This window comes from Bubalus kerabau, chromosome 10 (genome assembly GCF_029407905.1).
Source record: "Bubalus kerabau isolate K-KA32 ecotype Philippines breed swamp buffalo chromosome 10, PCC_UOA_SB_1v2, whole genome shotgun sequence".
Lineage (NCBI taxonomy): Eukaryota > Metazoa > Chordata > Mammalia > Artiodactyla > Bovidae > Bubalus > Bubalus kerabau.
In genome coordinates this window covers 20,933,854-20,953,948 of record NC_073633.1, presented here as the reverse complement: position 1 = coordinate 20,953,948, position 20,095 = coordinate 20,933,854, and the positions used below count along the sequence as shown (strand labels likewise).

The window sequence follows — 20,095 nt, the reverse complement described above, 5'->3', positions numbered from 1 at the left end:
TAAAAGGAAAAAGTCGGAAGTGGCAGGCTCTGTCTTTAGGCTCAAACTGCAGACAGTCCTTTGATTTGATTACTCCTTGATTTGATTATAAACGGACTTGGGGTTGAAGGGGACAGTGATGTCAGAGACAACGAGTGGACCTCTCACCTACGGCAAAATGAAGGGAAACGCTCCAGGACTTTGGAAGAAACCATCCCTAGCTTCTCTACTCCAGCAGATTTATTGTATGTGCCCCCCTTCTGGTCAGACGAGGGTCTGTTGTTTCTTGACACACCTTGAACTTTCTTCTTTCTTTTCTTGCCTACACATTTCCTCTTGCTAAGAATGCCACCCCATCTCCCATCTCTACTGCTCACTTATCTAAATACTGGGCATCCTCCTGGGTCTCACTGAACTGTTCCTTTCTCTTCTAAGCCTCTTCTGATCACTAGAGTCCCACCATCTCATGACCTGCTTGCTCTCTGAGCTCTTGTCATATTCATGTCCCATGTGGCAGTTACTCAAGTTTCATCTAATGACGTGCATTTTGCAATGTTATGTTACAACTTGAAGAAAGTCATGATATCTTGGGAACAATGGCACTCTTGGAGCCAAAAGAAAGAAAGTAGAATCCAACTCAGCTACCTCCTCCTTATCTGATCTCAGAGAAGTTATTACTTCAGTTTGTTCATCCCTGAAGATGGATTTTTTGGGAGAGTTTTGAATATGAAATAAGATGATGGAAGTAAATATGCTTTGTGCCTGCACCACGGCTCACATGTGTGAGGGATGATCAGCACCATCATCATCTTCATTCTGCCCGTCATTTCCAGCATCATCAGGATTATCATGCAAGTGCTATTTCACATGTGTTATCTTCCAGATTGGACGGTGAGTCTCTCATAGTTAGAGACCCCTCTCTTCCTATACCTAGTACAAGACTAGCCACACAGTTGGCATCCAGTGACGTTCTCAAGCCACTGATAAACTCAGAGGGAAATAAATGAAGGGAAGAAGGTTGTATTTTGACAAGGATGCCTTTCAGAGATCCTGTTGTTTTAGTCCCTCTGTCTAAAAAAGAACAAATGGAAAGCAAAGACATTTTTAGTCAGACACATCCCTGCCTAAAAAGGAAGGTCATGAACATTTTTGCCACAGTCCCAGACTGCACCAGGATACTTCCAGTGCAGCATCCTGGAATAATCTCTTAATCTCATCCAGCCTTCAGGAGTCCTGAGGAAGCGGGTGGAGGAGCCTAAGTGCATCAGCATCCCAACCTACAGTCAAACAAAGTGAGGCCCATTAGTAGGTCATCAGTAAAACTCAGCCCCTGAAGCAGGCTCCTCACCTTGGCTTTGAATAATTTCAGGGGGACACTCATTTCACTGAGAGAGAATTTTCTACCTCTAATTGAAAGAGAGGTTTTATAAATGTTACTATTCCTCAGGGTGTCCTTGCAAGGACCCTTCGCCATCCCATTTTACACATGAGAGGACTAAGGCTCTGAGAGGCGGGATGATCTGCCAAGATCAGACAGAGGAGAGAGGGCCAAGCTCTCATTTCCCAATGCCTGCTGAGCACACTCGAGGCCTGTGGGCTGAGCCTCCTGCCCGGGTGTGAATCTCTCCCCGTGTTCTCTGGTTCCCCCATTCTCAGGAAGTTCAGGTCAACCACATCCTGCCACGTCCTTGCAGACAAGATAACGATCCTCACCACCGCCATTCTCTGTCCCACCACAGCCCAGCTCAGCCCAGAGAAGACAAACAGCCTCCCTCGACTCTGTTGACATCCGCTGAATGTCAGAGCTAGCAGAGACCAAGTTCTCTGCTCCTCAGGGTGTCCCCTCAGCAGTCGACTGAGACACATGTGAGTAGCCCAGAGCCCCAAGCCATCTCTGGAATTTGAGACAGTGGAGCCAAAGTAGGGCCCTCGGAATCTGTATTTTAATAAGCACCATGCATCCTTCAGTGAGTGTTCAAGTTTGGGAGACCACTAGTCCAACTCTCACTTTCAGAGAGATAAGCTAAAGTATAGAGAGAAGGGCCTTTGCCCTCCCAGCCCAGAAGCACAGGGGTGGTTGCCTCTGGCATGCCTGTTGAATCTCTTGAAAAGGACTACTGAATCCTATCGAATTCACACTTCCCCGTTAGGAAAGCATGTTGCAAAACTAATTAAGCCAGCTTGTGATCTAATCCACCCAGCTCCATATAAGCAAAAGACAGAAAACTTTTGTGGAAGGAAAGAAAGGCCTTTGGAGGCCCTCCAGAAGAACTCCCTACATTCAAAGCCGAATCCACAAGCAGACAAGTTAGAAGGCGCTGTCTTTGGAGTGATCTGAAACTGGCCTCCCATCCAAAGACATTGACTTTTTAGCCCAGAAGTAGGCAAACTACCGCCTGCAGGTCAAAGTTGGCCCACGGCCAGTTTCTGTGAAGTTTCGTTGGAATGTATCCACCTCCACTTGTTTATGTATTGTTTATGCTGCTTGGCTTTCGTGCTAAAACGGCAGAGTAAAGCCTAAAATATTTACTATCTGGCCCTACACAGAAAATGTTTTCCAACTCCTATCTCAGCACATCAATCACCCAGCAAAGCTTCATTCCTATAGCTGTTCCAGTAGATCTCTGGTTCCCCCAGTCCTGTATTCCCAGCACCTAGCAGCATAGTGCATGGCATAGTGTAGGTACTAGAAAAAAACTGTTAAATAAGAGAACCATCATAATAAGCTATTTTACTTCCCATTATACAAATGATAAAACCACAGCTTTCAGAAAAGGTTGAGTACATAGTCTAAGCTCTCAGAGGTAGAAAGGGCCAGGATTAGACTCTGTCTTGATCCAGAGTACAATATTTTCCCCTATATACTTGAAGCAAGAGTCAGGCAGAATCTTGCCAGAAATCTGCAGAAATGGCACAAAGGGTCAGTCTTTCAGAAACAGGGGCTGGAGAGGTGGAAAGACCCAAGGCAGGAATAAAGAATAATCAGAAGGGATAAGAAGACCCTGCTTCTGGTGGGAAAACGATTCCTGGAGATTTTCTGACACTAATTCATACTAGAGTGTTAGCTGCTTTCTGGACCTGCTTTCTTCTTAACTGCTGCTCCTGCTAACTAAATGGGAATAAAGGAGTTTTTTCACTTGTAGGCAAAGGAGAGCTCTTCAAGCGGTGCCAAAAGAAGAGATAAAAAGATGTCAAGCATGCTTGCTGCTGCTGCTAAGTCACCTCAGTCATGTCTGACTCTGTGTGACCCCATAGACAGAAGCCCACCAGGCGCCCCTGTCCCTGGGATTCTCAAGGCAAAAACACTGGAGTGGGTTGCCATTTCCTTCTCCAATGCATGAAAGTGAAAAGTGAAAGTGAAGTCGCTCAGTCATGTCCTACTCTTAGCAACCCCATGGACTGCAGCCTACCAGGCTCCTCCTTCCATGGGATTTTCCAGGCGAGAGTACTGGAGTGGGTTGCCATTGCCTTCTCCATCAAGCACGCTTACCAGAATACAATTCAAAATGAGCCAGGCTCTGGTCTAAGTGGTGGCGAGCCCCTGAGAACGTTCATAGAGAGCATGGATAGCCACTTGGCAGTGAGGCTGTGGTGGACATGCCCCCCGCAGGAAGAACCTGGGCCCAATGACCATGAAGCCTCTCTCAGCTCTGAGCAGCTAATGATGTGGCTTGAGTCAGCCCCCACACTCTCCCCTTTCAGCTCATGGAGAGTCATTAAATGTACAGGACAAGCTGTTTTGAATCTGATGAAAGCTGGCTTGATGAAGGTCACTTGGCCTAAACAGCCCTAGAAAGTGGGGAATCCTTTGGGTTCTCTGATTTAAACCCTTTCTTATCTTTCCCAAGCAAACCACACCCACAAGGTATCATTGACGCTTTATAGTCTCTTTTGCTTCAAGTGGAGTGAGAACATAAAACTGAATGTCAAAAATTCAGTTTTACAGGGTTTTCTCCCCCCTCTAACCTTTGAAGTTATATCACTTACAACTAATTCACCAGAAAGTTGTTGAGCTATCACATGCATTGATTCTCTTTCAAGCACTCAACTTAGCTTATAAAGAAACAAACTCTACTTTTACGCACTCATATTTCATTATAGAATAATAATTGAGCTGTTTAATTAAAGTGATAGGAACAGGTAGAGAACAAACACAAATAACAGCTGATAAGCACACACAAATCCACTGATGGGAACAGATGTGCCCGGGAAAATCAGAGAGAATCTTCTAGCTTCAAGGGTTTGGTGTGTTCTGGGTAGGGGCACAGTGCTTGCTGAGGGGCATGGAGAGCCTCCAGCAATCTGACAAAGTGGCTAATTGTTTAAGAAGGTTCTGCTGTTTAACCACACATGCTGCAGCCCTTTGTCATGGGCAGAGCACTGCCCCGTGTGAGCCTCATGACCCTCTGAGATGGGCAGAGGAAGCTTACATCTAGGTAAAAAGAGGGTCAGGGACATGAAGGGACTTTCTCAAAGACAAAGGCACAGAGATGATCTCCTTTATGTCTGTAGTGCTGGAACCCAGCACAGAGTGGACACCTGAAGGAGCAAAGTCCACTGTTTACGGGGCAGAAGTGGGAGAGCTGGGCACAAAACCTGGGAGACATGCTTTGAGATGCCCAGTTTCCCTAGCTCACTGATAAATCATTTGTGAAAGGCACACTCTATGCCGCACTCCATGCCTGGCCTGGGTACAAAAGAAGGAGCCTATTTAGGGCTCTGTGCATCCTAATTCTTATTCTCCTCCTCAACTTTCCCGTGGTGGGGTAGGGGGGGAAGCCAAATCCTGCTGCCTCCTTTGGTGTTACTGTTACATTTCTATTGCAGAATGACCTAGGAAGAAACCATTGAGAGCATGAGGCTTACGCCAAGCTCCTCAGAGGAAGGCTCAGCTGAGTGCCCCCTATCTGGCTCACCTTCACCCCTTCACTTCGACCTCATCTTTAACTTCCAACTCCAAGACTTTCCGCACTTAAGCAAAACATCCTGGACTGTCTCCACAGACCCCCCTCCACCAGCTCTAGGGGAAACCCTAAACCTCAAAGTGAAAATAAGGGGCCCATTTGCCCCCAGGAAATTAGACACAAACAAGCCTGGGGTGAACCGCTGGGCCAAAACTGTTTCTCCGGATTAGTCACAGTTACCCATTCACCAACGTCTCCCCAGCCCCCCACCCGCCTCAGCAGGCTACCCCTTCAGCCCCAGCTCATCTGGAAGGCTGGCCTGGCCACCAGCAAGACCAGATGAACAGCGGGTAAAGAGGGGAAGCTGGGGGAGGGATGTGGCCTAGGAAACCGCAGTGACCTTCCATCTGGGTGGGGCTTCTCATTTCTTATTTTATCCTCTCGCTAAACTGTTTGAGAAACTGCTTGTCAGCACCTCTGCTTCCTTCCTGCCTACTAGGAGGCTTTACAGGCTTCATAGGAGGAGGGTGGTGGCCCCAGTCCCGTCTTCACTCTCTAGGGGAAGGAGGCATTGTTCTTGTGGCTTCTTTATCAGCAAATATTTATTTAAAGCCTGTTTTTTGACAGGTATGCATTAACCATGGAGCTGATGGTTAGTAAGGTGAAGACATCCAATAATCATTAGATAGCACACTCGCCCCACCAAAGGCAGGGGTTTCTGTCTATTCGCCTCTTGCTGTATCATCAAGGCCAGGAACAGTGCCTGGCATATAAGTAAGCACTTCATAAGCATGTGTTGAATGAGTGAATGACAAAAACAATTGCAGAGGTCATGCTGAGTGCAAGAACTGAACCTATCCGGGGCCATAAGAATGGGTCACTGGTCACCTTTGGGTCCAGGTAAGGCTTCTCTGCAGAAATAATGACCCAGCTGAGATTCAAGGAGCAAGTAGAAACTGGCTAAGGGAAGGAAGCATGGTGGCAGGAAGAGAAGTCTGGGCAGAAGGAGCAGCATGGTTGGAGGTCCAGACACAAGAAGACATAGTTCCTGAAGGGCTGAATGGAGGAAGTCATTGGCGTGGAGGATGGGCAAGAAGAGAGGATTGGATCGAGGTGATGCTGGAGAGGACAGGAGAGCAAGCCCAGCTGACTCAGGAGAGGACTCCAACTCCTTCCTCAGAGGAATGAGGAGCCACTAAAGCATGTTCAGCAGGAACTGATGTGGTCAGACTTGTATTAGCATCACAAGTTGAGATGCCTCTGGAATAATATGTTTGGGAGTGTCTGGCTTTATAGGAGAAGAGGGAGCTGGTGAATTCACCTCGGCTGTGATTGAAGTTTGAACTGATGTGTTTCCAACCTGCTAGAAGCTTACCTTCATGTCACTACATAATGTGTTCTATTTATCAAGTACCAATAATGTGTGACTACAGGTTAAATGCCATTCTAAGTGCTGGGCAAACATTCACTCATTTCATCCTCACAGTGATCTTGTGGCATTGGTGCTATTATTATTATGTTTAGGAGATGAGACAACTGGGGTGGAGCATTCAAACTGAGACCACAGATGGCAGAACCAGAGTCTTCCTCAATCCTGTGGAGCACAGAGGGCTCCAAGTCTCAATTGCCCTGTTGGGGGAAAAGGGAGGAGGCTGGCCCAGGAGCTGCAGTGGAGGAGAGGGGTACCTGGGGAAGCCAGATGGGCCTTGAATGAGGGTCAGTCAGCTGTCAGGATGCACAGCACCAGTCACACTAAGGTGAGGGGGAAGAGATGGAGCCCTATGCCTGGGCCATGGTGGCAATCCTGGCATCTCTCCACATCATCTCAGGAATCCCTTCTCTTGCTCTGCCATTGGATCACCTATTTCATGGGACCCACATCTGCCTCTTTCTCAGTGGACTCCTTCATTTTAGCAAAACACCCTCTCCAGTAGCATTGTGAGACAGGGAAATGGATGGCAAATTTGGGGGGAATTTGCATTTTTAGCAATGTCTTAACAGCCTCTGCTGGAGTGTGGTTTGGTTGAGTATGGACTCTGCATTGCAAATCACGTTTCAACATTTTGAAGACATTGCTTTTTTGCTTCTGGTTTTTAGTGCTTCTACTGGAAAGCCCGCACTTGATTAATAGTTTGGCTGGGTATAGAATCCTAGGGTGTAAATCATCTTCAAAGACAGTTGTTGAGAAATCCAGTGTCATCTCATATCCTGATCCTTTATACGTATCTTGGTTTAGTTTTCATTTTTTCCTTTCTGAAGGTTTTCAATATTCCCTTTAGCCCTGGTTTTCTAAAATTTCACAATAATATGCTTTGATGTGGGTATTGAGCATGAGGAGGATTCAGACAAGGAGACCCGTGATTTCAGTTCTGGGAATTTTATTTTTGTATTATTTCCTTGAATATTGCCTTCTTTGTGTTTTATCCATTTTTTTTTTCTCTTTTGGGGACTCCTGCTATTTGGATCCTTACTATCCTGGATGGATCCTGCAATTTTCTTCTCTTTCCTATTTTCAGTCTATTTATTCTTTTGCTTTACTTTCTCACTGTTAACCTCATGTTCAAAATATCGTGTTATTTAAAACTTTTTTTTTTTGGTCTTTTAATTTTCATTTTCAAGAGGTCTGTTTGATTTGATCTTCCACTGTTTCTTTTTACATTCTGATTTTGGCTTTGGGTATGCAGTATCTTCTAATCTCTCTGATATTAAATATTTTTTTGAAGTCCAAAAAATGTATTTAGGTCACTAAAGATCAGATGAACACCTCTTGTGGGGTTGAATAGGGCTTATCAGTTGGTGAAATTCACTACAAGGTAATCACATGGGAACTAACCATTTCATTGAGGGAACCCCAATCATTAGGAATACCCTCACTTGTAGATGGGGGGGCAGCCACTAAGAAAATAAGCAGCTCACTCAAGTTCACACAGTGAGCTGGGGTAGCTGAGATTCAAACCAAGGATGTCTCACTCCGGAATCAGTGTTCCAAACCACTGTGCTACCCTGCCTCACAGAACCTCAGCAACAGCTGCTGGCATTTATTAGGTGCTTTTTGTCTACTAGGCGTGGTTGTAAACCCTTAAAAACATGAGCTCTATTTAATCCTCACAACAACCCTTGGAAGTAAGCACTATTACTAGACTCATTGTTGATGTTGATCGGAGACACCGAGAAGAGAACCCACTGGCCAAAGACCACACAGCTGGTGTCAGAGGCAGGATACAGTCCAGGGCAAGTCGTCTCTAGAGTTCTCTCTCCTTGGATTCCCAGAGACTCAGTTTCCCCATATGAAAAAAATGGCCATGTGATCCCCCTGAGATTATTATTCTGAGAATGAAATGAGAGAATACATAAGAAACTTGTACATAATAGAGCCTCATCAAATGTTATTTTCATTAAAAAACATCCTCTGCCCCTCTCCCCATCCCACCCAGTCTTCAACTCCTTTAAAACCAGAAGCTACAGTGCGCGGCTCTGAAGGTTTCTCCTGCCTGTGAACTTCCATGGTTCCAAGAGCTGGACTGCAAAGTAGCGGACCTAACTCGGAGGAGTGAGATGGGGTGAGAGTGGGGGTGAGGCTGGAAGGCCCCCAGACCCCCAGACCCCCAGGCCTCAGGGATAGAAGACAAAGATCTGAGGTGGGAGCGAGTGTGACTTGGCACAGACTGGGGCCCGGAGCATCGCTCCTGCATTCCCAAATAGCTGTGAAGTTCAAATAACAGACTCCAACTGACACATAAAAAGAAACACATGTAACCACTTACAGGCCAATTAATACAGGGGCGGGGAGAAAGCCACAGGGCGGGGAGGCTGCTGGGGTTGAAGTGAGCAAAAGAATGATGGCCGTGCTTCCGGCCCCCCGGCTGAAATGGGCTATTATGTGTCATCAGGAAACTTAAGAAGGGGGGAAAAAACAACCTCTGATCAAAGTCCCTTTTGTCAACTTCTAACAGATTAATAGATGACAGATTTTGCACTTAGAGCTCTACTGCAAGGTCAAGGGCACTGAAACGGGGCTTGTTGGGACTTTTTTCTTCTTTCGTTCAGCTTCTAGGTTGCAGAACTCATTCTGACAGCCTGCCTGCCTGAAACGGCTCGAAGAAGGTTTGCCTTTCCCAGAGCTCTTGTGGGGGAGGGCGGGGAGCAGGGGGTGCCTTTTTAGTAGAGACAAGCCAGGCTTGTCTCCCGTTCACAGCCCCTTCTCTACTCGGGCTCCTGCTCTCCCTGCAGCCCCAAGCTCATCATGCCACTGCCCCCAGCCCCCCTCTAGTGGCCTCATGGTGGCTCTCCATGGACCACAGAAGGAAGACACACTTCTAAAGCTGTCTTCTAAGTCCCTCCGTGATTCGGCCTCGCCCTCAATACCCCAGTGTGTTTCCTTCAGTCCTACCAGATTACTTGTAGCTCCCCAAATGCCCCTTGCCCTCTGCCTCTACGTCTTGGCCTTTTCTGCCAACTGTTTCTTCTTCCTGTCAATTTCCTAGACATACATCAAAGCAGTGCCAGTACCAACTCCTTTGGAAAGCCCATCTGAGCCCCCTGCCCTGCCCTCCCAGACAAAGGAGATATTCTAAATCTCTGTGACTCCAAGATCCTTCAAACACACAGCCTTGGGTATTTACCTTATTATAAGGCCATTTGTGCTCTTAGGCTCATCATCCCCACTTGGCTGTTTACAGAGACCAGCATGCTGCCCGACATGGAACAGGGGCTTCCTGTTACATAGAGACGGGTACATGCTGGATAATTCACCCAGGTGTGAGAAATTGTGGAGGAAGTCCTTAATATCACCCTAATAACCCCTATCCCTGGCAGAACCTGTGACTTGCTGTGAACCAACAGGCCAGGATAAAGGTGATGTGGTGTTACCCCCTTGATTTGGTTACATTATCCAGCATGAGTGAAGGGCTGCCAATTTCACGATGATATTGCTTCATAGAAAACTCTGTGCTGGCATCCTAGAATGAGAGCTCCTCCTTGCCTGCTTGATGAAGGCAGCAGCCATGTTTTGGAAGACACATAGCGAGGAACTGAAGGTGGGCAGCTCTAGGGCAGCCTCCAGCTCCCAGCCAGCAAAAAGCAAGGTCCTTGGTCATACAGCCTCAAGGAAATGAATTCAGCCACAACCTGAGTGAGCTTAGAATTGGATCCATCCCAGCTGAGCCTCCCAATGAGAATGCAATCCAGCCAAGACCTTGACTGTGAACCTGTGGGATCTGACACAGAAGACCCAGCTAAGCTATTCCTGGTCTCCTGACCCATGAAAACTGTAAGATGATAAATGTTTGTGTTGTTTTAAGTTACTACCTTTGATCTACTCTGCTACTCAGCGGTTAACAAACTGATAGATGGCTCTTAAAGACACATGCTTTGGGATCTGGAAGTCCCAAGTAATCTGGGGGGAAAATTCAGTTTCCCTCTAATCAGTCAATGCATTGGCAGGAAATTTTTGCCAGCCAACTCATAGCAAGACTTCAGAACAAGGGCTTGGAGAGTGAAAACAGGGCTAGGCCCAGGGAGAGTGAGAGAGAGGCTTAGAAAAATGAGAGTCACACAGTCAGACAGGGAACAGGTAGAGCCCTGGGCCTGAAGTCAGGTTCTGGGTTCCAGACTTTGCAGATGGTTTGCTAGTAGGCTTTGGGCAAAGCAGCTTCTGTCTGGGTCTCTGTGATCTCATCTGCAGGCCAAGTGGTATAAACAGTCTGAGCTCCACAGCTCCCTCTGGCTCTGGCTTTCTGAGTGAATGGCAATTCAAGTTTGCCAAGGAACTCTACAGCTTACAGTATGCTCAGTCTTTAACTTGTTCATTCATTCATTCCCCTTTCAATAACTTTTAGGACTACTAACCACGTAAAACATACATTTACTAACACCATTAAAACAGCGACATACAATGAGTTAGGGGAGAGGGAAAGAAAGCTATGCGGGAATCCCAGGCTGAAGTAGACATCTGCTTGCATAGCTGTTCCCCACATCTCCTTAGGGTGGGGCTCCTTTTCCTACCTATAGGAGTGTCATTTGGTCCAGATTTGACCAATCAGAGTACCTCAAGCCTCTGGCCACTGTGAATGGTTCAAAAATGGGCATACACACCAAGCAGGACCAATCAGAATCTCCAATAGGACTTTGCTGCTGGAGCTGGTGGAAAAGATTCTCTTTCTTCTGGGGTTGCTAAGCTCATAGAATATAAGTTTGGGATAGTTTGGGGCTGCCTTGTGGAAGAAGCCTATCTGAAAGGGATCCTTGAATCCAGCTCCTGAATCCAGTCCTCTCTGAAGTCATCTCAACTTACTTGACCTGATAAATTATCTTTTTATTTGAAGTAGTTGAGGTTGAATTTCTGCCACTCATAACCAAAAGTATCTTCAATGAATGTAGATGATATTTCTAATAATGAATGAGGTTATTTCAACTGAGCATGTAATTGAGCTCTGGGTCTCTTGGAAGCCAAAGTGAAAGGGGAACCACATTGCCTCACAAAACTCCCCTCCACTGATATAACAAACCCAAAGCATCAAGAAGGAGAGCCTTCACTCAAGAACTCAGGCCTTTTTCTCATGGTCTTTTGCACTGGTGGCCCAGAATGACATCTCCCACAGCTGTTTCAGAAATGACGCAGAAACATTCCTCATATGGCTAGCTGCCTTTTGGACTGAATCTCAACCAAAGACCAACCAGAAAAACCAAACATCTCGGGGCTCAGGAAGACTTCCTAGACCTTCACCCAACAAGGCAAATGGGCCATGAGGCTTGGGGTCCTGCCATGAGTTGTCCCTGGCCCCTCCTTCCATAGCCTCCCCAGAAACCTCTCCTCCAACTGCCACCCTGAGGTTGGACTGTAATCCATCATTTCTTTGGTTGGAAGGTTGGTGTTTCCTTGCAAGGGACCACAAAGCCATATTACTTTCAAACTTAAATAAACAAACGCTTGAATCTGTGTTTTATTGGTTCCATACCATCTGCCATCTGGTTTGGGGGAGCAAGGAAAACTGTGGTTTTGTTGATTTTATATGTGTGTGTGGTGTGTGTTGTTGTTGTTGGTTTTTTGTGTCTTTTTTTTTTTTTTTTTTTTTCCTTTTCCCTGTGAAAATTCCCTAAGGTTGAGCACTGGCAGCAATATGGGCTGGTTAAAAGCCACCTAGTTTCCCACGTCTTAACTCAGAGCTAAATGTTGGAGGCTGGTCTGGGTCCCCATCTGCTAAGCAGCCTGTTGTGTGAAAATGAGATCTATACATATGCAGAGCCCCACAGCCGGGCTCCCAAGATCTGAAGAATTGTTATGAGCAAACCACTCATAAGCATTAAGAAGTGCTTACTTAATGCTGACAGGCTGCACCCAGACCAAAGGCTAGAGCGGGGTGAATGGAAAGGGAACAGAGGAAGCTTGGTGTCTGAGCACCCTGGGGCTGTCAGAGAAGACAGCCCCGCCTTCAAGACCCGGGGTTGCTGGAGATCTCGAACCTGTAATGACTTGAAGGAGAAAATACGTCCCAGACACTGAGTGGGAAATAAGCCCCAGCCTGCCTGGAATCTTTAATCTGGAAAATGCAATGGTTTTGGGGGGTGGGGAGGGGGCACATTCCACGGTGGAGGCGGAGTGAGGGCCACCATCACCTCCTCTTCTGTTGGCCCAGCTGTTTCTGGCCCACAGAAACCTGAAGCTGCTCAAAAGTGCTGGGATGGGGAGGACTCTCAGAGTTTCCATTTCTACATCTTTTAAGCCAGGCCTCCGGCTTCACCATCAATAAAATACAGACTTGGGGATGGGTCCCAGGAGCCATGCCAGGCAGGTGATGAAAATGAGGGAGGCTGGCTGGGTGGGAACCCAGGGACATGTGCTAAAGGGCAGCAGGGACTCAACTGGCCCCAGCAATAGTGGCCACACAGGGCTGGGCTCCTAGGTGGCCAGATGTCCCAAGTTCTCAGAAAAGGCCCAGAGTTTTGATTTGAAATCAGTGTTTCAATGCTGACTGCTATTGCAATTATTGAAAACAATTCAATCAAATAAAACCTGTCTGCAGACCACACAAGGCCCCCAGGTCTCCAGTTGATGACCGCTGTGGAAGAACTCAAGGAGACAGTCTTTGGGGAAAGCCAGGAATGAGGATCATCTCTTCCTATGCAAGGGCAGGGCCTTGCACAGGCCTAAGACCACACAGAGGTCCTCCCTAGTGCTGGCCCCTCCAGGCTTTGTCCACAGAGGCTTGGAAGGCCCCCCTGCCCCCACCACCCCACCCAAGATGTCCTCCCTAATTCCTCCTGAGTCTGGCAGGTGATGAGATTCCAGTGGCAGCCCAGTCATGCCAGGGACACAGCAACTGCACTCAAGCTCTGAGCATCCCTGGTCTTTCTGCCTTGCAACTCATTCCTGGGAAAGCAATGAGCTCTGCGATCTGCATGTATGACGTTCCTGCTGCACACACCCTCTGAGTCTCCACAGTCACTCTTTTGTAGTATCACAACTTGGCAGGTGGGTGACCTGTGAAAGTGAGACACAGCCATTCAATCTCCTGCTGGACGTCGTCTCTCTTGACACGATGTGAAACAGTCCTGTCTCAGGAGCTAAGGAAGTTTTAGTCCAGTTTTTCTGAGTTTTGTTATTGTTGTGCTTTCTTTATAATTGAGGTGTGGAAAAGTCTAGATTCAGTTGAAGTTCCTGATAAAGAAACAGTTCAGATTTTTCCCAGTAACAAAATCTGCATATTTGTATTTCAAATAATGTAGCTGAAGCAAGGCAAAGTCCTCCTTTTTCTCTCTTTTGGCTTAATGAGCATCATTTATCCAGTATGAAATCTTTATACTATATGTCCCACATGTTAGGAACATATGTATTTTTTTAAAAAAAAGAGTATATGTACATTAAATCTTGATATGATTTTTTAAAAAGGGCAGGCAGGAGCCCTGATCTCCCATCAGCTGCCATCTTGCTACTCGGTCCTGGTGACTCACTCACTCCTCTGAGCTTCATTGACTCCAACTGCCATCTGGACAGAGGGTGTTAGCTGGCCCCCTCCTTCTCTCCTGCAGAGCGATTGTGTGGGGTAGGGAAAGGGACAAGCATGTTAAGAACTCTCTTACCAAAAATTCACAGGCAAGCAGACACTATGCCATGTGGGCACAAAAGGCTCACAGTCTTGAAGTCTGCTTCTAGAAATAAGAATAGCCTGTGAGCTCATGGCAGAGGGTAGGTCCTGCTACCTTTGGGTCCCAGAGCCTACCATGAGACTTGCACAGACTCTGCACCCAAGTCATCATGGAATTTATTCATGTAAGAATCAGTTGGAATGGGTTGACATTGCATTTCACAACCCTTCCATCCCCTTGAGCCTCATACCAACCCATGAGGTAGGATGAGGTAGGCACGGCTGTTCTCCAAGCAGAAGTGGGAAACAGAGACCCAGCAAGTTCAAGAGGGTTGTTAATGGCAGGTTGCAGAGAGAACCACAGCTAGATCTCAAGCCTCCCCACTTCTGAAGAATAATCCTTTTGGAGCTGTGGCTCTCAGGGGCTTCTCAAAGCTTTCTGGGGGTAGATGGTCTGGAAGTGAAAGTGCTCTCTGAGAGACATAGAGTTAAAGAAAGTAACTAACTAGCTGATTTGGTGTTAAACCAAATCCAAACTTATACCATATTCTAACATAGAGGTAAGGCCAGGCATCGAAGATTTATGAACCTGTGGGGCAAATGGGGGAAAGAGAAGGAGGGATGAATTGAAAGAGTAACATTGAGACAAACACATTACCATATATAAAATAGCCAGTGGAATTTGCTGTATGACTCAGGGAGCTCAAACCTGGAGGGCGGTGGGAGGGAGGGGACATATGTATGCCCACAGCTGTTTCATGTTGATGTACAGCAGAAGCTAACACAATACTATAAAGCAATTATCCTCCAATTAAAAATTAAAACAAACAGAATCCATAGGAGACAAAATCAGAATGAAGGGAACTCTATTGCTCACTGAATTTTGTTTTATGTTCTACAACTCACATCACTATATGATTTTTCCCAGGGTTAAGCCCCCTGCCCACTCCCACCCCCACCCTTACAAAAGGCACACCATATTAACACTCACCGGGTGTTTGCCCAGGTCTATGAGTGTCTATCTGGGTCCCAAAACGTCTTGGCATGTTGGGCAGGTCTGAGAGGGAGTCCTGGGCTCCTCAGGTGGCCATGAACCCCAGGTCCATGAAAGGCGAGTCGCCAAGACCCACGCACGCTTGCCCGCATGTGTGCATACACACCGAGAGGAAACCACATTCGGTCTGGGCTGGCCCCGAGCTGAGGAAGAAACTTCGAAGACTGACTACCCTACTCAGTAAATCAAGATGTGGGATTCAAACCACTTCCTCCCCAGCTTTGTGTTAGGAACATCATCTACCTGCTTTGGGGCGGTGCTCACACCCGAGAGGGAGGGGAGCCATCCTCGCATGATGCTGACACAAACACCCATGCAGATGCCACGTGACTTACCCAGGGAACAGCTGCTGAGAGGCAGGGCTGAGAGAGGCAATCAGATCTGCTTCACCCACTGGAAGAGACTTCTGTGGACCCCACCCTGCACGAACCCCTGAAGACTGAGGTCCATAGACTCTGGTCCTTGGAGATGTCCAGGCGTCTGCCCAGAACTGGACAACAGACTTTCCTGTGCTTTCATCTGCCCCATCAGTTCCAGCTGAGTGTCTGGGACACTCCTCGACCATTTCCTGGGCTCATTTCCCCGGAAGGAGGTTCTGGAACATCCTCTTAAGTGTGATGGCCTTTCATCTAATTAGACACCCCCTTGGGAGTGAAAATTAAATTAGAAGGCCCAGACCTACATTTCAGAAAACATCCCACAAAATCATGGGTTGTCAGCCAACAGTGAGACCTCCTTAGGCAGAAGGGTTTTTCTATCATGGAAGCCCTGCCCCTTCCCGCTCCTCCACTCTCCCAGATAGAAAGGCAGGAGTCTTGGGTCCCGGGGAGTCATGGGCCCTTTGGGTCAGGCACTGAAGCCACTGAGCCCCCTTCAATGTGATCCCAGCTCCACATTCCCTTAAGGGGCTTACATAACCTCTGCTTGACCATCTCCTGCCACAGGGAGCTCACTACCGGTCTCCGATAATCTCACAATTCAGAAAACATTAGGCATTGAGATGTGCTTCCTCCTATGAGCTGCCATCTGCCTCCCTGTTCACGAGGTTCACCGGTGGTTCTCATTCTTCCGTGTGGGGCACACAGGATGAAGCAAACAATTCCTCAAAACTGCAACCACAGCCTGCAGCAGAGGCAGCCGTTTCTAGTCTAAGATGGGACTCTGATCTCTGTATATGCTTGAGTTCATTACATCTACCAGAAAAGTCTTGTTTGTAAGATGAGGAAGTCTGGACAGAGCGAGTCTAAGGCCCCTTCCAAATCTGTCCTTACCTCCATGCCAGGGAAGACTCGGACAAGAACTCGAGGTTTCTGAAAGCCAGCAGCTTGGAAACCAGGAACAGAATCTTCATTTCCTGGTTACTGATCTGGCGTGTGATCTCCACCCATGGAGACATGAGAGCATCACAAACATATAAATGCAGCCTGAGATGAGGAAGACCACTCTCACAGTCAAAGGGGAAAGAAGGGCTTCCCAGGTGGTGTAGTGGTAAAGAACCCGCCTGCAATGCAGGAGGCACAGAAGATGTGGATTCAATCCCTGGGTTGGGAACATCCCCTGAAGAAGGGGATGTCAACCCACTCCAGTATTCTTGCCTGGAAACGCCATAGACTGAGGAGCCTGCTGAGCTACAGTCCATAGGTCACAAAGAGTTGAACACGACTGAAGCGACTTAACACATAGAACTTCCCACAGCCAAGGAGATAGGATTGGATATGGTCCAATAAGTTTCCATGGAGGAAGAGAGCCTGTCACAAGAAAGCAAATCAGGAGGACAGAAAGAGCTTGAGCTGAGATAAGGACTCCCATCCCAGCTCAGTCATCAACTAGCTAGCTGATCTTGAGATGTTGCTTGACCTCCAGCTCCTTGATTTCTTCCTCTGCTAAATGAGAGACATTGAGACAGCTGATCTCTAAGCTCAAAAGTCAGAGAATAAATAGGGAACATAAAAGTGGGCCAAGAAACAAGCTTGGCATTTGCTCAGTTTTAGTAAAGCTGTCCACAAGACTGACAGCCACATGGCACCAGACAGATATGAATGAAGCTTTAGGAAGGTGGGGACCACGTGTTTATTATCACTGAAGCCCAGTGCCCAGGCAAAGGAGGCCATTCCTAGAGAAGAGAGAGTGTGAGTGTTAGTGTGGTAGAAACAAAGGCTAGAGTCTAGGTCCAGGGCCATCATTGTTAATCAGGAGCCTTAAGCACACTGTGTAATCTCTCCAAGCTTCCTCTTTAACACAAGAGCAATCCCTGCTACTGCCTGGAGCTATCAAGAGGCTGAAAAGAGCTGAGTGCCTGGCGCACAGTAGGGGCTCAGCGGCCAGCTGTGGAGGCTGAAGTTGGCCATATGTGCACCTGTGTGGGAGGAATAAGCCTTAGTGAAATTCTGAAATCTTGCATTCTTCAGCTGCCTGGAAGGACCTCAATCTTGCATGTGGCTCAGAAATACACCTATCTTTTTCTGTCTGTCTCTCAGACACACACACACACACAGAAAGAAAGAAAAAACGGCAGTTGGCCTGGGGCATCCCCGGGCATTGGAAAAACGTGCAGAACAAGTACCTGATGCAATAAATCAAACTGTGGGATCCAAATCCAAGCCGGGGTCCAAGCTCCAGCTCCAGCTGCATCAGAGGCTGGGCCCTGCTCTCTGTTCTGACAGCCAGTGATGCCGCCAGGAGGTGCTAGCCAACTCCCTGGGCCACTCCGGAGGTGGCTGACCCTTCTTGGGAGCTTGGGAGAGGCTGAAGTGAGAGGGAAGAGAGAAGTGGGCTGCTGGCCATGGGAGGTTTGGCTCAGCTTAGCCAAGGAGATGGTGAGAAAACCTGATTGTGGCAAACCACCCCAGTTTCCTCAGTACGAATGTTGGAAGGGATTGTAGAAAGACACAAAGATGTGTTCACTACAGCCCCAAGGTGGGGTGGAGACTCAGACTCTAGTTGCTGTGTGGCCCTAGGCCAGTAACTGCCCTTCTCTGGGCCTTGGTTTTATCATGAAAAATTGAGGACTTAGGCTACAGGAGAGCCTCTAGGAGCCTTTTCTGCAGTATGATTTTGCTACATTTCTCTCATAGAGTTGAGCTAGCCTGCTTCTTAAAGGGCTTCAGTTCAAAAAAGCAGTTAACTGAATGTCAATTGCATGCCAGGCACTTGTGCTGAGCACTGGTTGGGCCAAGAAGAAAAGCCATGGCTCCTGTTTAGACGCTGCCAAGGAGCTCACAGTCTTATGAAGGGAAGCACATATTTAATCAAATATGTATAAGACAAGACAGTACACCCCAAAGTAGCGATCCATTCTCCCAGGGAGACTGGGGAAAGATCCACGGAACGGAGGGATACCTGGGTGAGAGTCTGAGAGATGAATAAGAACTTTCCAAATTACTGAAGGCAAAGGGAACAGCAGAAACCAAGTCAAAGGTTAGTTTCGGTGGGTATGAAAACTCATCTATGTGGTTATAGTGTGAGAGGGATGGAAAGCCACACTTTGATCTCTCTGGGAACAGAGTGTGGAGGCCATGAGTGAGAGCCAGAGAATTTGTTCTTTACCCAGTGGGTGATGGGGAGGCATAGAAGAGTTCCTGGAAGGGGAGGGACAAAAACAGTTCTGAATTTTCAGACCATTTATGTTGGTAGCGCCATAAAGCTCACAGATCAATACACCCCTGCCCATGGATCAGATCCAATCCACAGCGTTTTTTTTTTTAATGGCCTGTAAACTATTTTTTCTTTATGATAGTTTTTTACTACAACTTGACTGAGATATAATTCACATACTTGAGGTATAATTCACTCATTTCAAGTATGCAATTCGATGTCTTTTAGCATACTCACAGAGTTGTCCAGCCATGACCGCTATACATTTTAGAACATTTTCATCTCTTCAAAAAGAAATCCTCTTCCTTTTGAATAACACACCTCATTCCCCCACTCATCTCCAGCCCTACTTTCTGTCTCTATGGCTTTGCCTGCTCTGGGGATTTCATGTAAATGGAATCTATAATATCTGGCCTTTTATGCCTGGCTTCTTTCACTAAACACAATGTTTTCAAGGTTCTACCATGTCACAGCATGAATCAGGATCTCATTGTTTTTTGTGGCTAAATAATATTCCATTGAATGGATATACCATATTTTGTTGATCCACTCATCAGTTGATTGGAGAAGGCAATGGCACCCCACTCCAGTACTCTTGCCTGGAAAATCCCATGGACAGAGGAGCCTGGTGGGCTACAGTCCATGGGGTCGCTAAGAGTTGGACACGACTGAGCGACTTCACCTTCACTTTTCACTTTCATGCACTGGAGAAGGCAATGGCAACCCACTCCAGTGTTCTTGCCTGGAGAATCCCAGGGACGGGGGAGCCTGGTGGGCTGCCGTCTATGGGGTCGCACAGAGTTGGACACAACTGAAGCCACTTAGCAGCAGCAGCAGCATCAGTTGAAAGATATTTGTGTTGTTTCCACCAGAGAAGAATACGCAATATAGATTCGTATGGCTCCCAAAGCCTAAATGGCTACTGTCCAGCTCTTCACACACTAGATGCAGAGCCTAGAGAACAAGAAGACGGGACTGGAAGGACTGACAGGTCAGGGGCTCTGACAGTTCCCAAGTGAGATATGACAGTGGCCTCAACCAAGGGAAAGGATGCACATTTGTGGTGGTCAAATCAGCTGCACTTGGCAACAGATCAGATGCTTGGGTATAGGAGTTTCTGAGGAAAATCCATTTACCATAAAAAAAAAAAATCCAGTTCAGATGGAGTGAGTCATCTGCAGTGAAGTCATAGCTGCTGCTGCTGCTGCTAAGTCGCTTCAGTCGTGTCCAACTCTGTGCGACCCCATAGGCGGCAGCCCACCAGGCTCCCCTGTCCCTGGGATTCTCCAGACAAGAACACTGGAGTGGGTTGCCATTTCCTTCTCCAAATGAAGTCACTGGCTGATGGCAAAGCCGAGCTAAGAATCCCACTCTCTTCTTGCACACAACTCATGGACTTGTGAGATTTCTGATCACCTTTCGTAGGGAAGTGGCCTGAACTGGTGGCCTTGACCTTGCAATATAAGGCTTCCACCTCTAGG

At 47.3% G+C, this 20,095-nt stretch overlaps 2 long non-coding RNA genes across 2 annotated transcripts in view; one reads left to right on the top strand and one right to left on the bottom strand.

Moving 5' to 3' along the window:
• The first annotated feature begins 118 nt into the window (after nt 1-118).
• LOC129620404 (uncharacterized) overlaps nt 119-20,095 on the top strand; it is a 30,238-nt gene continuing 10,261 nt past the window's right edge. The window contains exon 1 of the long non-coding RNA XR_008698519.1: nt 119-224. This is a non-coding gene — a long non-coding RNA (uncharacterized LOC129620404). The remainder of the gene's footprint in view (nt 225-20,095) is intronic.
• On the bottom strand, nt 13,180-16,576 carry LOC129620405 (uncharacterized). The gene is made up of 3 exons (XR_008698520.1): nt 16,292-16,576; nt 14,958-15,163; nt 13,180-13,362 (listed from the first exon to the last, which is right to left on the bottom strand). It is a non-coding gene; the product is annotated as an uncharacterized LOC129620405 (long non-coding RNA).